Source organism: Schistocerca cancellata, chromosome 5 (assembly GCF_023864275.1).
Source record: "Schistocerca cancellata isolate TAMUIC-IGC-003103 chromosome 5, iqSchCanc2.1, whole genome shotgun sequence".
Taxonomy (NCBI): domain Eukaryota; kingdom Metazoa; phylum Arthropoda; class Insecta; order Orthoptera; family Acrididae; genus Schistocerca; species Schistocerca cancellata.
In genome coordinates, this window is record NC_064630.1 from 1,012,006 (window position 1) to 1,029,322 (window position 17,317).

General features: G+C 44.9%; 1 pseudogene; it reads right to left on the reverse strand.

Annotated features, from left to right (window-relative positions):
* Nucleotides 1–8,477, reverse strand: part of LOC126188112 (cytochrome P450 9e2-like) — a 67,582-nt pseudogene extending 59,105 nt beyond the window's left edge.
* Between the last annotated feature and the right edge of the window lie 8,840 nt (nucleotides 8,478–17,317).

Consider the following 17,317-nt stretch of genomic DNA (forward strand, 5'->3'; position numbering starts at 1 on the left):
TTCTCTCACTTGTCAACTCTTGCAGTCTTGGGAGTTGTGTGGATGATATTCCTCCGAAAATCAGATGTTATGTGGCCAGACTCATACATTCTACACACCAACTTGAGTAGTCGTTTTGTTGCCACTTCTCCCAATCATTTTAGAAAATTTGATGTAATGTGGTCTATCCCTTCTGCCTTATTTGATTTTAAGACCTCCAAGGCTCTCTTAAATCCTGTTCTACTTCTGGATCCTTCCTCTTTCCTAGATCGACTCTTGTTTCTTCTTCTGTCACATCAGACAAATCTTGCCCCTGACAGAGGTCTTCAATGTACTCATTCCACCTATCCGCTCTCTGCTCCGCAGTTGGTAGTAGAATACCCTGTTACACACTTAATGCTACCGCCCTTGCTTTTAATTTCACCGAAGGTTATTTTGACTTTCGCATGCTGAGTCAGTCCTTCCGACAGTCATTTCTTTTTCGATTTCTTCACATTTTTCATGCAGCCACTTCGTCTTAGCTTCCCTGCACATCCTATTTTTCTCATGCCACACATACTTGTATTTTTGTTCTTGAATTTACCTGAACATTGTCGTAAGTCCTCTGTGATTGCCCTTTTTAGAGATATCCATTCCTCTTCAACTGTACAGCCTACTGAGCTATTCGTTATTGCTGTATCTATAGCCTTAGAGGACTTCAAGGGTATGTCGTCATTCTTTACTACTTCCGTATCCCACTTCTATGCATATTGATTCTTCCTGACTAATCTCTTAAATTTTAACCTACTCTTCATCACTGCTGTATCGTAATCTGGGTCTACATCTGCTCCTGGGACGACTTACGATCCAGTATCTGATTTCGGAATCTCTGTCTGACCATGATGTAATCTAACTGAAATGTTTCCGTATCACCGGCCTTTTCCAAGTATACCTCCTTCGCTTATGATTCTTGAACAGAGTATTCGCTATTACTAGCTGAAATTTATTGCAGAACTCAACTAGTCTTTCTCCTCTCTCTTTCCTAGTCCCAATCCCATATTCTCATGTAACCTTTTCTTCTACTCATTCCTCTACAACTGCATTCCTGTCCACCATGACTATTAGATTTTCTTCTCCCTTTATGCACTATATTACCGTTTTAATATACTCATATACTTTCTTTGTTTCTCCATCGTCAGCTTACGATGTCGGCTTGTATACCTGAACTATGGTTGTCAGCGTTGGTTTGCTGTCGATTCTGGTAGGAAGAACCCCGTAACTGAACTGTTCATAGTAACATTCTTTTCTGCTCTACCGTCCTATTCATAACGAATCTTACTCCCGTTGTGCCATTTGCTGCTGCTGTTGATATTACCATATACTCCTCTGACCAGAGATCCTTGTCTCCTCTCCACTTCACTACACTGACGCCTACTGTATCTACACTACTGGCCACTAAAATTGCTACACCAAGACGAAATGCAGATAATAAACGGGTATTCATTGGAGAAATATATTATACTATAACTGACATGTGATTACATTTTCACGCAATTTGGGTGCATAGATCCTAAGAAATCAGTACCCAGAACAACCACCTCTGGCCATAATAACGGCCTTTATGCGCCTGGTCACTGAGTCGGAGCTTGGATGGCGAGTACAGGTACAGCTGCCCATGCAGCTTCAATATGATACCACAGTTCATCAAGAGTAGTGACTGGCGTATTGTGACGAGCCAGTTGCTCGGCCACCATTGACCAAACGTTTTCAGTTGGTGAGAGATCTGGAGAATGTGCTGGTCAGGGCAGCAGTCGAACATTTATTGTATCCAGAAAGGCCCGTACAGGACCTGCAACATGCGGTCGTGCATTATTCTGCTGAAATGTAGGGTTTCACAGCGATCGAATGAAGGGTAGATCTATGGGTCGTAACACATCTGAAATGTAACGTCCACTGTTCAAAGTGCCGTCAATGCGAACAAGAGGTGACCGAGACGTGTAACCAATGGCACCCCATACCATCACGCCTGGTGATACGCCAGTATGGCGATGACGAATACAATGTGCGTTCACCACGATGTCGCCGAACACGGATGCGATCATCATGATGCTGTAAACAGAACCTGGATTCATCCGAAAAAATGACGTTTTGCCATTCGTGCACCCAGGTTCGTCGTTGAGTACACCATCGAAGGCGCTCCTGTCTGTGATGCAGCGTCAAGGGTAACCTCAGCCATGGTCTCCGAGCTGATAGTTCATGCTGCTGCAAACGTCGTCGAACTGTTCGTACAGATGGTTGTTGTCTTGAAAACGTGCCCATCTGTTGACTCAGGGATCGAGACGTGCCTGCACGATCCGTTACAGCCATGCGAATAAGATGCCTGTCATCTCGACTGCTAATGGTACGAGGCCGTTGGGGTCCAGCACGCCGTTCCGTATTACCCTCCTGAACCCACAGATTCCATATTCTGCTAACAGTCATTGGATCTCGACCAACTCGAGAAGCAGTGTCGCGATACGATAAAGAGCAATCGCGATACGCTACAATCCGACCTTTATCAAAGTCGGAAACGTGATGGTACGCATTTCTCCTCCTTACACGAGGGATCACAACCACGTTTCACCAGGCAACGCCGGTCTACTGCTGTTTGTGTATGAGAAATCGGTTGGAAACTTTCCTCATGCCAGGACGTTGTAGGTGTCGCCACCGGCGCTAACCTTGTGTGAATGGTCTGAAAAGCTAATCATTTGCATATCACAGCATCCTCTTCCTGTCGGTTAAATTTCGCGTCTGTAGCACGTGATCTTCGTGGTGTAGCAATTTTAATGGCCAGTAGTGTAGATTGAGCCTTTACATTTCCCTTTTTAGATTTTCTAGCTTCCCTACCACATTCAAGTTTCTGACATTTGACACCTCGACCAGGAGAACTTTATCCTTTCGTTGGTTATTCCATCTTTTCACATGATCACCTGCCCCTATGCAGTCCCATCCCGAAGATCCGAATCGGGGACTGTTCCGGAATCTTTTGCCAGTGGAGAGATCATCATGACAATTACATGTCACATGCCTTTAGTTACACGTTATGTGTCGTTAATACAGCGATTTCCATTGACTTCTGCATCCTCATGCCGATTCTTCCGCCTGTACGGCAGTTTCTCACCCCCAGTACAAGAGGGTGCCCTGAGCCTCTGTCCGCTCCTCCGCCCTCAGCGCACTGTAAATAGTTGAGGGTGGCGACGAGTAGAATCTCCTCCTGTGGTTGTGTCAAAAACACAACAGCTGGGGACGAGGGTGGGCTAGGATCTAAGCAAATTACAGGATTAATTTTGTTTTGCCTACCCAGCCATCCTTGTTACTTGCTATTTATTTCTTGCTACTTATTTTTATGTGTCTAGTACAGTAGTGTGTGGACTTTTGAGTCATGACAGACACTACTACTGATACGAGTTTGTTATTTTGTGCGCAGCGTCTAGTCCAAATTCCTTACAGGCGTGGCTTCTGCGTCACAAGGTGGTTCTCTAACCCGTGTTATTCAGTGAAAGAGAGAGGAAATCCGGTAGTCGCTGCTAGCCGTGACAACAGTAACAGACAGGAAGTGATAGTTCTGTCTTACACGTGGAACGTAGTTGGGACAAGGTGTTTGTTACTTTGATAGTAGCTAAGAAAGATGTCAAATTGCAGCTGGACATTGGTACTTCAGTTACACTTGTAGATAACATTACTTATGAACGGTTAGGTTCACCACTGCTGAGTCGAGCTAAGCATGTGTTGTCAATTTATACTGGACAGGAAATTCCAGTTTTAGGAACTTTCAGTAGACCAGCTACCTTTCAAGGTGTAACGAAGAAACTTGTATTCACAGTGATTTCTGCGAGATCTTAGCACAATGTTTCTGGCTTAGATTGTTTAGACATTCTTGGATTGTCAATCCACAAGTCAATGTTGCAAATATCAGCAGATGTGTCTTCTGTGAGACAAATTTAGTGAACTTTTTAGTGACGGTCTCGGTTGTGGGAATAATTTTTAGTTCATGTGTCACTCCAACACAACGCACAACCGAAGTTTCGTCGTGCTAGACAAGTATCCATCGCCATTAGGCAACAGGTCGCTGAACATTTACGGCTTTGGCAAGCTGGTGGGGTCATCAAGCATTAGCCTGAGCGTTGAAAGTCTCTTTGGGTCGCTACTGAATCCTAAAATCAATTCGATTCGATATTTGGGCGATCCAACTGGTCGCCATCGTCAGGAGAATGCTGCTTCTGCTGATGAGTCCCGCTGAGAACTCGGAGCTAATCCGGACTCATCAGCAGGAGCAGGAGTCTCCTGAAGATGGCGACCAGTTACGTCGCCGAAATATCGAATGGAGTTGATTTTAGGTTCCGGTAGCAAACCCGAAGAGATTTTCAAGATTTATTACGCCTACGAAGTCACATTTGCCTGAGAGATTTAGGAAAATCACGGGAAACCTAACTCAGAATGGCCGGACGCGCGTTTGAACAGTCATCCTCCAGAATGCGAGTCCAGTGCGCTAACCACTGAGCCACCTCGCTCGGCAGATTCATAACGAATCCTACTCCAGTTATATCATTTCCTGCTGTTGTAGATAATACGCTATAGTCGTCTCACCAGAAATCACTGTCTGCTTTCCATTCACTGATTTCCACTATATGTAGATCCAGCCTTTGCATTTCCCTTTTTAGTTTTTCTAGCTTCCTTAACACCTTCAAACTTCTGGAATACCACGTTACGATTCTTAGTACATTACTCTTTCGTTGGAGGGGAAGGAGCGGGGGCGGGGGAAGTAAATCTTATGCCACTGGGATAACCATCATTACAGGCCACATGTCGTGTGGGTACACCTTAAGCGCCTTTCATTCTGTAGTTCCCATCGCCTTCTGCATCCTCATGCTGTTTGATCATAGCTGATTCTTCTTTTAGGGGCAGTTTACCGCACCAAGGGGAAAAGGATCTGATCCGCTGCCCTTCTTTGAAATAGCCTTTGCCAAAACGAAGTTGACATCTTATTCCAGAAGTCTTCAGCCTCCAATGCTAATAACTTATATTCTAAAATTAAGCAGTCGCTGGGATAGAATCCGGGATCCCTTAAGTTTTGATTACTAGTCACAGATGCTACGGTGTCCCAAATTATGTGACGGTAAGACGACTGTCGATCAACAGATGGTAAGACCTCGAGGTCGATATCCTTGCAGGTAGTATGTAGGCTACAGTCCAAGGAGAGCAACACACTACTTGACTGAAACAGTGGCGCTTTCGGACAGTGAAACTTCGTAATGTACTGAAAACGAAAATTTATGTACACAAAGCGCCAGGAAGTGCTTAATGACAAGTGAACCAAGATGTCAGAACACAACCTATGACAACATTTTTACTTCTTATGATTTGGAACAAACTGATAAAAAAAGGAACTGACAAGCGCCGGCCGGTGTGGCCGTGTGGTTCTAGGCGCTTCAGTCTGGAACCGCACGACCGCTACGGTCGCAGGTTCGAATCCTGCCTCGGGCATGGATGTGTGTGATGTCCTTAGGTTAGTTAGGTTTAATTAGTTCTAAGTTCTAGGCGACTGATGACCTCAGAAGTTAAGTCGCATAGTGCTCAGAGCCATTTGAACCATTTGCCAAGCGATGACTTTATGGGTAAATAGGTAAAAGGGGAGCTCATAGTTCTAAAACCCAAAGATAAAAAAGAACTGAATTTTGGAGTAGGTTGGCGAAATCATCGATAAGGATCATAAAAAATACCATAAATTACCTTGGATTGCAAGAGTACTAAAGACACTGTTGACACACTCGATCAGTTAACAACTCACTTATAAACGTAAGACTGATCGATAGCCAATGTTTCTGCGCAGCATTCTTGGCGTTTCTACTAAGAAAATTTATGTCATTCACGTTGGGACGCAAATAAATTGACGTTTTATCCTCAGAAGAACTTGTCAATTCGACCGCAAGGCGACATGATGCGCCAAGAATACTGCTTGAAAAATCAGATGAAGAACTGATGATCGTCAAGAGCAGACAACAACCTCGAAATACTATTTTAGTGCCAAAGTTTGAAACTACAGAAAATAATACAAAATCTGTGAACTGTAAGTTCTGCCGATGAAACAATGGGAGAAACGTAACAGAGCTATTTAGCAGCCCACGTCACTTACTGGTTCCAAAATAGTAAGTAAGGAATAGGAATGTTGTTTCCATTTTTGTATATCTTACAGTTAAATGTATTTAGTAGTTTCTTCTTTTATTGCAAGTATTAGTTACATAATAGTATAACAAAAATATTATTATTTTCAAAGGCGCACTCTGCTGTACATAGAAATTGCTAAACCTTCCAATTTTCCAGTAACTGAATATAACGAATTTTTTTTCCATTTAGTGTCGAATTTAAACCGACAGGATAATGTTGGTCCCACGAAGTAACGTCGAGAACAGCATACACAGGTGGACAGAAGTATTCTGACAGAGGCGACATGGGTATCTCACGGTCAGTTGTGACTGATGCATACACGGAATGTGTGTTTGATTACGTGCCACAATACAGGGAATATTTCGAAAGACGTCGACTATGCTTGACAAAGTGGCCGTAGTCTGAAGGCACAACTCGGCGGCAGCGAGCAGTCAGTGTGCGCAAGGCAACTGTCTCGTACTGCAGCAAAGCACAGGCCTCGCCAGGAAAGACCAACGTTGCGCCGCGCCCCGTACAGGTGGAAGAGCGAAGGCTCATTGTGCGGCTGCACAGTGAGGGAAAATCATATGCAGAAATACGCGAGGTCGTCAAGCGAAGCCGAAAAACTATATTTAATACTGTCCAGACGTGGAAAGAAGAAAACTCGTCAATCGCCAACGGCGGAGGCGTCCTTAGAAACTCACGAACAGAGACAGTAGGAAGATATTTCGAATGGTGAAAAACCACGTGCGGACAACGGTCCCTGCTATATCTGCAGAACTGGCGGAACTCGTTGGTGCCGAAGTTGGTGGCAGAACAGTGCGCAGATGCCTGGACGGTGCTGGGTACAATGCCAGAGTGCCAAGGCGCAAAACGTTCGTCAGTAAGTGTGACGCAAAAAAGCGGATGGTTTTTGGCAGAAGAATTTGCAGGCATGGATGTGACCTTCTGGGACAAGATCCTGTGGAGTAATGAATGCAAATTTACTTTGAGGCACGTGGATGGCCGCAGTTTAGTGGGTCGTCAAGCCACGTAGAGTGGGAGCCCAAAAACGTGCAAGCAACCATCAAACATGGAGGCGGCAGTGTGACGGTGTGGGGATGCATGTCTTCCAGACGTGTTGGCGAGCTTGTATTTATTGAAGGCACCGTGGACAAATTTGTCTACCTCGATATACTCAAACAAAATTTGACGAAAAGTGCTGCGAAGTTGGCTCTTGGAGGTGAGTTTTATTTCCAACAAGACAATGATCCTAAGCATACGGCAGAAACTGTGCAACTGTGGGCACCGTACAACACGCCTCATCGCCTCTTTACCCACCGCAGTGTCCGGACCTCAGTCCCATCGAAAACATCTGGAATGAGCTGAAGACGAGACTACACAAACGACATGTGAGCAGTTTGACACGTTTGCGTGCATCGATAGAAGAAGAATGGGTGAATATCGGTTCGGATATAACGAAAAAGGTTGTTTACTCCATGCCATAAAGACTAAGGGCTGTAATACAGAGAAAGGGACGCATTACCAAATACTGACTGCTGAGTGTCTGAATACTTTTGCCCATTACATATTTCGATTATCTTTCTTTTTTTTACACAAAAGGCGTTTCGTTACTTGTTGTTCTGCATATGTTCAGACTGAAATATGTATTACAAAATGGTTCAAATGGCTCTGAGCACTAGGGGACTTAACATCTATGGTCATCCGTCCCCTAGAACTTAGAACTACTTAAACCTAACTAACCTAAGGACATCACACAACACCCAGCCATCACGAGGCAGAGAAAATCCCTGACCCCGCCGGGAATCGAACCCGGGAACCCGGGCGTGTGAAGCGAGAACGCTACCGCACGACCACGAGATGCGGGCTATGTATTACACATTTGTAAAGAATAAACTATATATTTTGAGTTAAAAACACATTTAAGGTTTACTTCTCTGATTACTCCCAGTGTCTGAATACTTTTGTCCGCCTCTGTACAGCGTTGCACAGCAAAAGCTTTAGGTGTTTCTTTGTAAACATGTCTTACAGGAAAACATTCCGCGTGACAAATGTTTCAAAATGGACCCCAATGGCTGACAGACGCCCAGCTAGCAACTGTCAAACTTCACAGTGCATTTTTCAAATTATCGAGATTCCACTTATTTGACATATTTGTAAGACCATGTTTCTTAAATCTGAGAGTGTTCCGAAGCAATGCTTCACTGTACAGCCAGCGGCAAGCAGTTCCACAGTAGTGCTTTATACAAAGAGCGGCGTTTGAACACCTGTTACTGGCGATACATCACTGACCTTTGCGGCGGAAACCTGGGAGTGATGCAGCGGTGGCCAGCGCCTCTGCCGGACTCGTGTTGATAAACCGAGAGCCACGCCGCAGCTGGAGTCTTAGTGGGGGGGAGGTGGAGGGGAGGAGCGGACGTCACGCGACTGTGGGGTTCCCGCAAAAAAGGGCACCGTAACACCTGCCTGCGTCACGCCAGATCCGACAGACTTCGTATCTTATTCGATCGTTATCTCCTGGCTCCCTCCCGATATTTTAAACGCGGCGGTGACTTTCCAGTGATTCCTTTCCACTGTCCGCTTCCGCACCAGAGTGGTCATTACCCTTCATAACATATGAGAGACAAAGGAGAAGGGAGGGGGGGACTATGGGGAGGGCGCCAAGGGGCACACATGATCCCTGAAACTACTCGTTACTTTTCCTTTTATGGTGGCTGGATCGTGGTGCATTTAGGAGCTACTTAAAGAAGTAGTGGTTCCGGTTTGAAAAGATGGTTTTAACAGGCTCAATGCATTTGCCATCTATTATCTAACGACACCGTAACGTGCTATGAAGTTTATATCAGTTTACGCTTACCGGTCACCTGATACGGGTTTTGTTTTTTCAGTCATTATCAGTAGTCCAAAACATGAATGAAACAATGTCAAAAACGACACAGCCAATAAATAAATATTATACAATATGAGTGTTGACTAAAACAAACTTCATAGTGACAGCTGAAGGACATGAACAAACGATTAGCTGTAGTTGACATCTCATGGCGCTCTGGACAGTTGTCACTTTTACTGTTTGTACCATCCAGTTTACTTACCTGCATCAATACAAAAAACAACGCAATGGATGTTACCCTATCTGTATACTCATCTCCACCTCAAGTAAATACTCTTGTCTGTTCCGTTCATATTTTCTCATGTTTCTTCCTTCTTCCGTTTGGTACTCGACAGCTAGTTTGGGAAAAATATTCTCTTCTATCCATTAAGCATCTACTATACGGCCTTATAGAGACCAATGGCTTAGATTCTCCTCGTGCTGAGACTCTCGTTTCATATTCGAATGGATCGGGCTTCAGATCCCTCTAAGCCAGGCTGTTCCAGCTCGTCGGCTCCATTGTGAGCCGCGGAGCGCTCCCTGCTCCAGGGAGCCGTATCACTCACTACATCTACATCTACATTTACATTTATACTCCGCAAGCCACCCAAGGGTGTGTGGCGGAGGGCACTTTACGTGCCACTGTCATTACCTCCCTTTCCTGTTCCAGTCGCGTATGGTTCGCGGGAAGAACGACTGTCTGAAAGCCTCTGTGCGCGCTCTAATCTCTCTAATTTTACATTCATGATCTCCTCGGGAGGTATAAGTAGGGGGAAGCAATATATTCGATACCTCATCCAGAAACGCACCCTCTCGAAACCTGGCGAGCAAGCTACACCGCGATGCAGAGCGCCTCTCTTGCAGAGTCTGCCACTGGAGTTTGTTAAACATCTCTGTAACGCTATCACGGTTACCAAATAACCCTGTGACGAAATGCGCCGCTCTTCTTTGGATCTTCTCTATCTCTTCCGTCAACCCGATCTGGTACGGATCCCACACTGATGAGCAATACTCAAGTATAGGTCGAACGAGTGTTTTGTAAGCCACCTCCTTTGTTGATGGACTACATTTTCTAAGGACTCACCCAATGTATCTCAACCTGGTACCCGCCTTACCAACAATTAGTTTAATATGATCATTCCACTTCAAATCGTTCCGCACGCATACTCCCAGATATTTTATAGAAGTAACTGCTACCAGTGTTTGTTCCGCTATCATATAATCATACAATAAAGGATCCTTCTTTCTATGTATTCTCAATACATTACATTTGTCTATGTTAAGGATCAGTTGCCACTCCCTGCACCAAGTGCCTATCCGCTGCAGATCTTCCTGCATTTCGCTACAATTTTCTAATGCTGCAACTTCTCTGTATACTACAGCATCATCCGCGAAAAGCCGCATGGCATGGAACTTCCGACACTATCTACTAGGTCATTTATATATATTGTGAAAAGCAATGGTCCCATAACACTCCCCTGTGGCACGCCAGAGGTTACTTTAACGTCTGTAGACGTCTCTCCGTTGAGAACAACATGCTGTGTTCTGTTTGCTAAAAACTCTTCAATCCAGCCACTCAGCTGGTCTGATATTCCGTAGGCTCTTACTTTGTTTATCAGGCGACAGTGCGGAACTGTATCGAACGCCTTCCGGAAGTCAAGAAAAATAGCATCTACCTGGGAGCCTGTATCTAATATTTTCTGGGTCTCATGAACAAATAAAGCGAGTTGGGTCTCACACGATCGCTGTTTCCGGAATCCATGTTGATTCCTACATAGTAGATTCTGAGTTTCCAAAAACGACATGATACTCGAGCAAAAAACATGTTCTAAAATTCTACAACAGATTGACGTCAGAGATATAGGTCTATAGTTTTGCGCATCTGCTCGACGACCATTCTTGAAGACTGGGACTACCTGTGCTCTTTTCCAATCATTTGGAACCTTCCGTTCCTCTAGAGACTTGCGGTACACGGCTGTTAGAAGGGGGGCAAGTTCTTTCGCGTACTCTGTGTAGAATCGAACTGGTATCCCGTCAGGTCCAGTGGACTTTCCTCTGTTGAGTGATTTCAGTTGCTTTTCTATTCCTTTGACACTTATTTCGATGTCAGCCATTTTTTCGATTGTGCGAGGATTTAGAGAAGGAACTGCAGTGCGGTCTTCCTCTGTGAAACAGCTTTGGAAAAAGGTGTTTAGTATTTCAGCTTTACGCTTGTCATCCTCTGTTTCAATGCCATCATCATCCCGGAGTGTCTAGTCATGCTGTTTCGAGCCACTTACTGATTTAACGTAAGACCAGAACTTCCTAGGATTTTCTGTCAAGTCGGTACCTACTATTTTACTTTCGAATTCACTAAACGCTTCACGCATAGCCCTCCTTACGCTAACTTTGACATCGTTTAGCTTCTGTTTGTCTGAGAGGTTTTGGCTGCGTTTAAATTTAGAGTGAAGCTCTCTTTGCTTTCGCAGTAATTTCCTAACTTTGTTGTTGTACCACGGTGGGTTTTTCCCGTCCCTCACAGTTTTACTCGGCACGTACCTGTCTAAAACGCATTTTACGATTGCCTTGAACTTTTCCATAAACACTCAACATTGTCAGTGTAGGAACAGAAATTTTCGTTTTGATCTGTTAGGTAGCCTGAAATCTGCCTTCTATTACTCTTGCTAAACAGATAAACCTTCCTCCCTTTTTTTATATTCCTATTAACTTCCATATTCAGGGATGCTGCAACTGCCTTATGATCACTGATTCCCTGTTCTGCGCTTACAGAGTCGAAAAGTTCGGGTCTGTTTGTTATCAGTAGGTCCAAGATGTTATCTCCACGAGTCGGTTCTCTGTTTAATTGCTCGAGGTAATTTTCGGATAGTGCACTCAGTATAATATCACTCGATGCTCTGTCCCTACCACCCGTCCTAAACATCTGAGTGTCCCAGTCTATATCTGGTAAATTGAAATCTCCACCTAAGACTATAACATGCTGAGAAAATTTATGTGAAATGTATTCCAAATTTTCTCTCAGCTGTTCTGCCACTAATGCTGCTGAGTCGGGGGGTCGGTAAAAGGAGCCAATTATTAACCTAGCTCGGTTGTTGAGTGTAACCTCCACCCATAATAATTTACAGGAACTATCCACTTCTACTTCACTACAGGATAAACTGCTACTAACAGCAACGAACACTCCACCACCGGTTGCATGCAATCTATCCTTTCTAAACACCGTCTGTACGTTTGTAAAAATTTCGGCAGAATTTATCTCTGGCTTCAGCCAGCTTTCTGTACCTATAACGATTTCAGCTTCGGTGCTTTCTATCAGCGCTTGAAGTTCCGGTACTTTACCAACGCAGCTTCGACAGTTTACAATTACAATACCAATTGCTGCTTGGTCCCCGCATGTCCTGACTTTGCCCCGCACCCGTTGAGGCTGTTGCCCTTTCTGCACTTGCCCGAGGCCATCTAACCTAAAAAACCGCCCAGCCCACGCCACACAACCCCTGCTACCCGTGTAGCCGCTTTTTGCGTGTAGTGGACTCCTGACCTACCCAGTGTCACTCACTGTGACCATTCAAGTGGGCCGGCACGCCGGCAGGTGGCACGGCAGGCTGAGGCAGGCGGCAAGGCAAGCGTTTTGATGTGCCAGCTGCGTCTTACAAGATCGACAACCTCATACTTTTAGCTCCTAAGACGTGGTGACATGCTACACCAGGAAATACGATGTTCAGGAAATAAATAAGAAACAACTGTTTTATAAGAAATTGCATACTAAATTTATTGGGCCTCTGTAGCTTGACTTTTCTTTTCATTGCAAGATCGAAAATATCAGGCGTCAAAGTGTTCACAGCGGTAATGCGGAGGATGGCCTTCATTGTTGCATCCTGAAGAAACGATCGTTCCTTACTTTTTACTCTTTTCATTGCTGAGAAAAGCTGCTCACAACAATACGTAGATCCAAACATGCCCATGATCTGAGCAGCATTGTTATGAAGCTTGGGAAATGTTTTTTGCTGTAATGAACGATACCATCATGACAAATCCAACGTGTTGTAGCACCTGTCTTTCAACAAAGTTGAATTTTGCTAATCAATAATCTCCAAATGAAGTGATGATGACAAGTCATCGGGGGAAACTGAAAAAGGAATGCTGAACACCTTAAGTTCCATTTCCAAACTTGTGAGGTCTCGGAATCGTGTTTCAAACGACGTGATGAGCTGCTTTAACTTTGCTTGGTAATCGCCGAAAGTAGTACCTTCAGGTAGTTTTAAAGAAGCAAGACGATTGAAGAACGTTAAATGTCCATTATTCATATGCCTCTCAAATAAACGTAACTTTTGCATGAACGCTTTGATCTGGTCGTGCAAGTCAACTATTAGCTGCCCTTTTCCCTGCAATGACAGATTTACATTATTTAGATGCATAGTTATGTCAGCTAGGAACGCCAGCTCTGATATCCATTTTATATCTTTCAGAAAACGCATTTCTTCCCCTTTCATTTCGAGAAAAAGGGTTATTTCCTCACGAATGGCAAAGAAAAAATCAAGAAATTTTCCCCGACTCAGCCAACGAACTGTACTGTGGTAAGGTATATCCCCATACTCCGCTTCCATATCTTTCAGGAATCCTTTGAATTGGCGATGATTCATACCGTGACGCCGCACAAAATTCACACACTTCACGACATCTTTAATTACGCCACCTAGCTCTATTGTTTCAGCGCACAGTGCCTCTTGGTGAATAAAACAATGAAGAGTCAAAATGTCTTTCCCGAATTCGTCCCTGATTTTATTTTTCAAACGAGAAGCATAACCTTGGTGACAACGGATCGTTTGTGGTGCACCGTCTGTCGCTACAGAATGGAGCTTATCCCACGGCAAATTCATATTGTCCACTGATTCACAAACAGCTTCAAAAATGTCACGTCCTGTTGCGGTGTAATCGAGTGGTACCACATCCAAGAGTTCTTCAGTTACTTGCAGCTCCACGCAAAAAAACTGCAAGCTGAGCACAGTCCGATATGTCGGTGCTTTCGTCAAGCACTAGCGAAAATGCAACAAAGCTCTCTGCCTTTTTCCTGAGCTGTGTCTCTAAATCCGCTGCCATGTCTAGGATTCGACGAGACATTGTTTGCTTCGACAGGCAAACGCCTTCAATTGCCTGCACCTCCCTTGGAAACAAACATTCTGCAACGGCTACCATGCACGATTTTACGAGTGGTCCCACAGAAAACGGCTTGCCACTCGTCGCAATGATGTGAGCCACCCTGCAGCTTGCTCGAATTGCAGACTCAGTAGTGTTTTCTCCGCTCTCATTCACCTGAAAATTATAAACGCATTACAGATCACGAACTATGTTGCATGTTTTGATACCTTCCGTATTACGAAACCGTTTTTAAACTTAACGTCTCCTGGTATGTCGTTCTTAAGCCTGGCCACCGGTTCTCTGCGTGCAACGCCTTCTACCTGATCGTAGTGCGCTGCGTGAAGGCGTGTATAATGTCGTTGTATATTCGCAGAATTAATTACTTTATGACATACAAGACACTGCGGACGACCATCTCAATGAATACAAAGGTATCCTACAATAGAGGTACAGGGCTCCTGCGGCTAATCATAGCTGTCATTGAACACGGATTATTGCGTCAGTTGCGGCTGCATGCGGCCAGGGGGCAGTGAGTTCGCTTTCCCCCTCCACGCGGGCTCCTAGCTGCCGCAGTGAGCGCTCCGGAGCGCTCCGGCTCCCTGGAGCTCGTTTGGAACAGCCTGCTCTAAGCCGTCCGGATTTCTCCGAATCGATTAAAGCCCCTATCAGCGCGTTGCCTTCGAAATTGGCACGGCTGATGTCCTCCCCTATCCATCTCCCACCCGAGTTTACGCTCTGTCTCTTGCGAATTCGTCGTCAGTGGTATGTAATACTTTAACCGTCCTTATTTTCTTCCTCATATAGTGTTATATTTGGTGTCTGTTAATTTCTTTGTGTTTAGTGTACTGTATAAAGAAAGGGTCACCTTCATCTCGAAAACAGCCTCGAATGTGGTTTCTCCAAATGGACGTTATTAAAAGATCTGTGACTAATACCCGAGTTTGTACGTTTGACGTTTGACTGGTTTAACGTCGTCTATCAAACATCAGAATAGACAATGCTCTTTTGTGGTCGGCTCCCTCAATCGTTGCCACAAAGTCAATCCAACGTAATATCTTTAATATCTATTAGGCTTATGTTGAACTGCCACCTAATTAGTTGAAACTGCCAGTGGTTTTCCGATATTTTCACCATCTTTTGGTGGGATCTCAGCGTCCATAAAACGACTGTGAAGATCAAAGAATATTAGACATGGTCGGCCTTACGGAAGCATATCCGCAGGTCAGTGGGGGAGTGAGACGAAGCCACTAAGCTGGATCTCAACTCTTGAACGGGGCTTCTTCAATCAACGCGTGAGCGCAATCCTATGGAAAAGTTGTTTATTACGTTGGGTGTTTTCTACCGACCCGGGACGGGAACTGATACATTCTCGTTTCTTTAGACGCCTTTTCCAGTTACAGTGAAGTTACTGCCTCTTTAACCATTCCCTGTTTCTCTCAAAACTTTTATCGTTGGCCCTCCCAGAATATACTGATAATGCGCCGGCGTCTTTATCCAAGGTCTTCAAGAAGTTCTAGTTTGGAAGCGCGGTAAAACATTTCTCTATGATTCTGTATTACCCCCGCCCTCATTTGCGCAGAGGATCAATCGTGACCGCAAATTCGTGTCGATAATAGGCCATGCACACACTCAGAACAAATGGAATACATCCATACCCTGCCTGAATCTAGCACTTTACTCGTTCCATCACGGAGCCATCAGGGCAACACCCACGTATTTGATTTTTAGCCACCGTCTCAGGTCTCCCTTGAGCAATTTGTAGTCCGTGAACGACCTTCTTGCTGACAAAACTACCTCTGATATTATCCAACAAAATGGGAGACGAACCAGGAGCAATATCATTTCGCACACAGGGGACACGTGCAGCTTTATAATGAAGGCCGGCGTGCATTTAAGGCAAATGTCGGAGACCAAGTCTCCATTCGTAACTCCAGCGTGAGAGGGTGGGGTGATGTTGCCACTTGGCTCAAGTTGTCGCCCTGTTTTGTGGGACCTTGCGAGGTGGCTAAGGTACTGAATCCAGTCAACCTCAGACCGCAATCTCGTTGCAGGCGAGACATCGATGGTGCATTCCATCCAGACGAATAGCTTCTCTTAATTATACCTGTTTCCAGTCTCCCGCAAAGAGAGGGGGAGCTCGAAGTGGGGGAGGACGACCTGTGCGAGCCCTTGTCGATCTTCTTTGTCGATGGGAGTTGTAATAGTTGCCAGTAGGACAATCGGGGAGTCACAGGGGGTGTGCGGAGTGAGTGTGGTGGGCGGGCGTGCGAAGCGCCGGCCGGCAGTCGGGAAGGACGCCTCGGCCAGCGGCCGGGAACTGACGAGCGGTAACGAGGCGCAAGTGCAGCGAGGCGGGATCACTCGCTGTGGTGTGGCTGCAGGTGGTTGGTCGTGTACTGCGCCACCCGCGTGGGTACTGGGGTGTACAGTCTGGCGTGCCTTGCGCTGCATTTCATGCACCCTGACGTCAGCTGCCTTTACCGGGAACGTGGATGTGTTAATTCACCTGCCTATTGTCGAGAGTACGTGTCACTCGTGAGCCATTTCGATGTTTGTATAATGCGGTGCTGTACTTTGCATCTGCCTGCTGGTGTGGGACTCAAGATTATATTCAGGGCAAAACCTTACGTGTTTGGTATTCAATAATTATTGTTTCTGTTCAGTTTTCGTGATGCGTGATAGGAATAAGTAAATATGCTACCTTCTTCTATTGGGTGAGCAAAGAGCTTTCGACTTGATAACTGTAGTCTTCTTATATTGTGCAAATCGATTATAACTCTTTGTTGATTACAAAGATCCTGTGTCTTTGTGTTTGATTACAAAGATTCTGTAACGCTCCTGAGCAGTCTGAGTCATGTTGTGGAGTCAACACTGAGTCTTGTGCTGGTCTCATTTAGGTAGTTTCATTTATAAATGGCAGTTGCCGCTCGAGGGCCGTCACATGGCCGTTTTCTTTTAATAAACATAAATTTCACTGTGTAGTTGGCCGTATCCGTTCCGAACACTGTTTATAAAAAAAAAATAACATGAAGCATGTATTTGCTCTGAAGTTAATGTTTTCAAATATTTCTAATACTATATATGAAGACAGTAGCTGGTCTCGAAAGAACAGGTACCATTGATGACCGTGCAGATTCTCTAGAATAAATGATAATTAACTGAAACCATCACCTG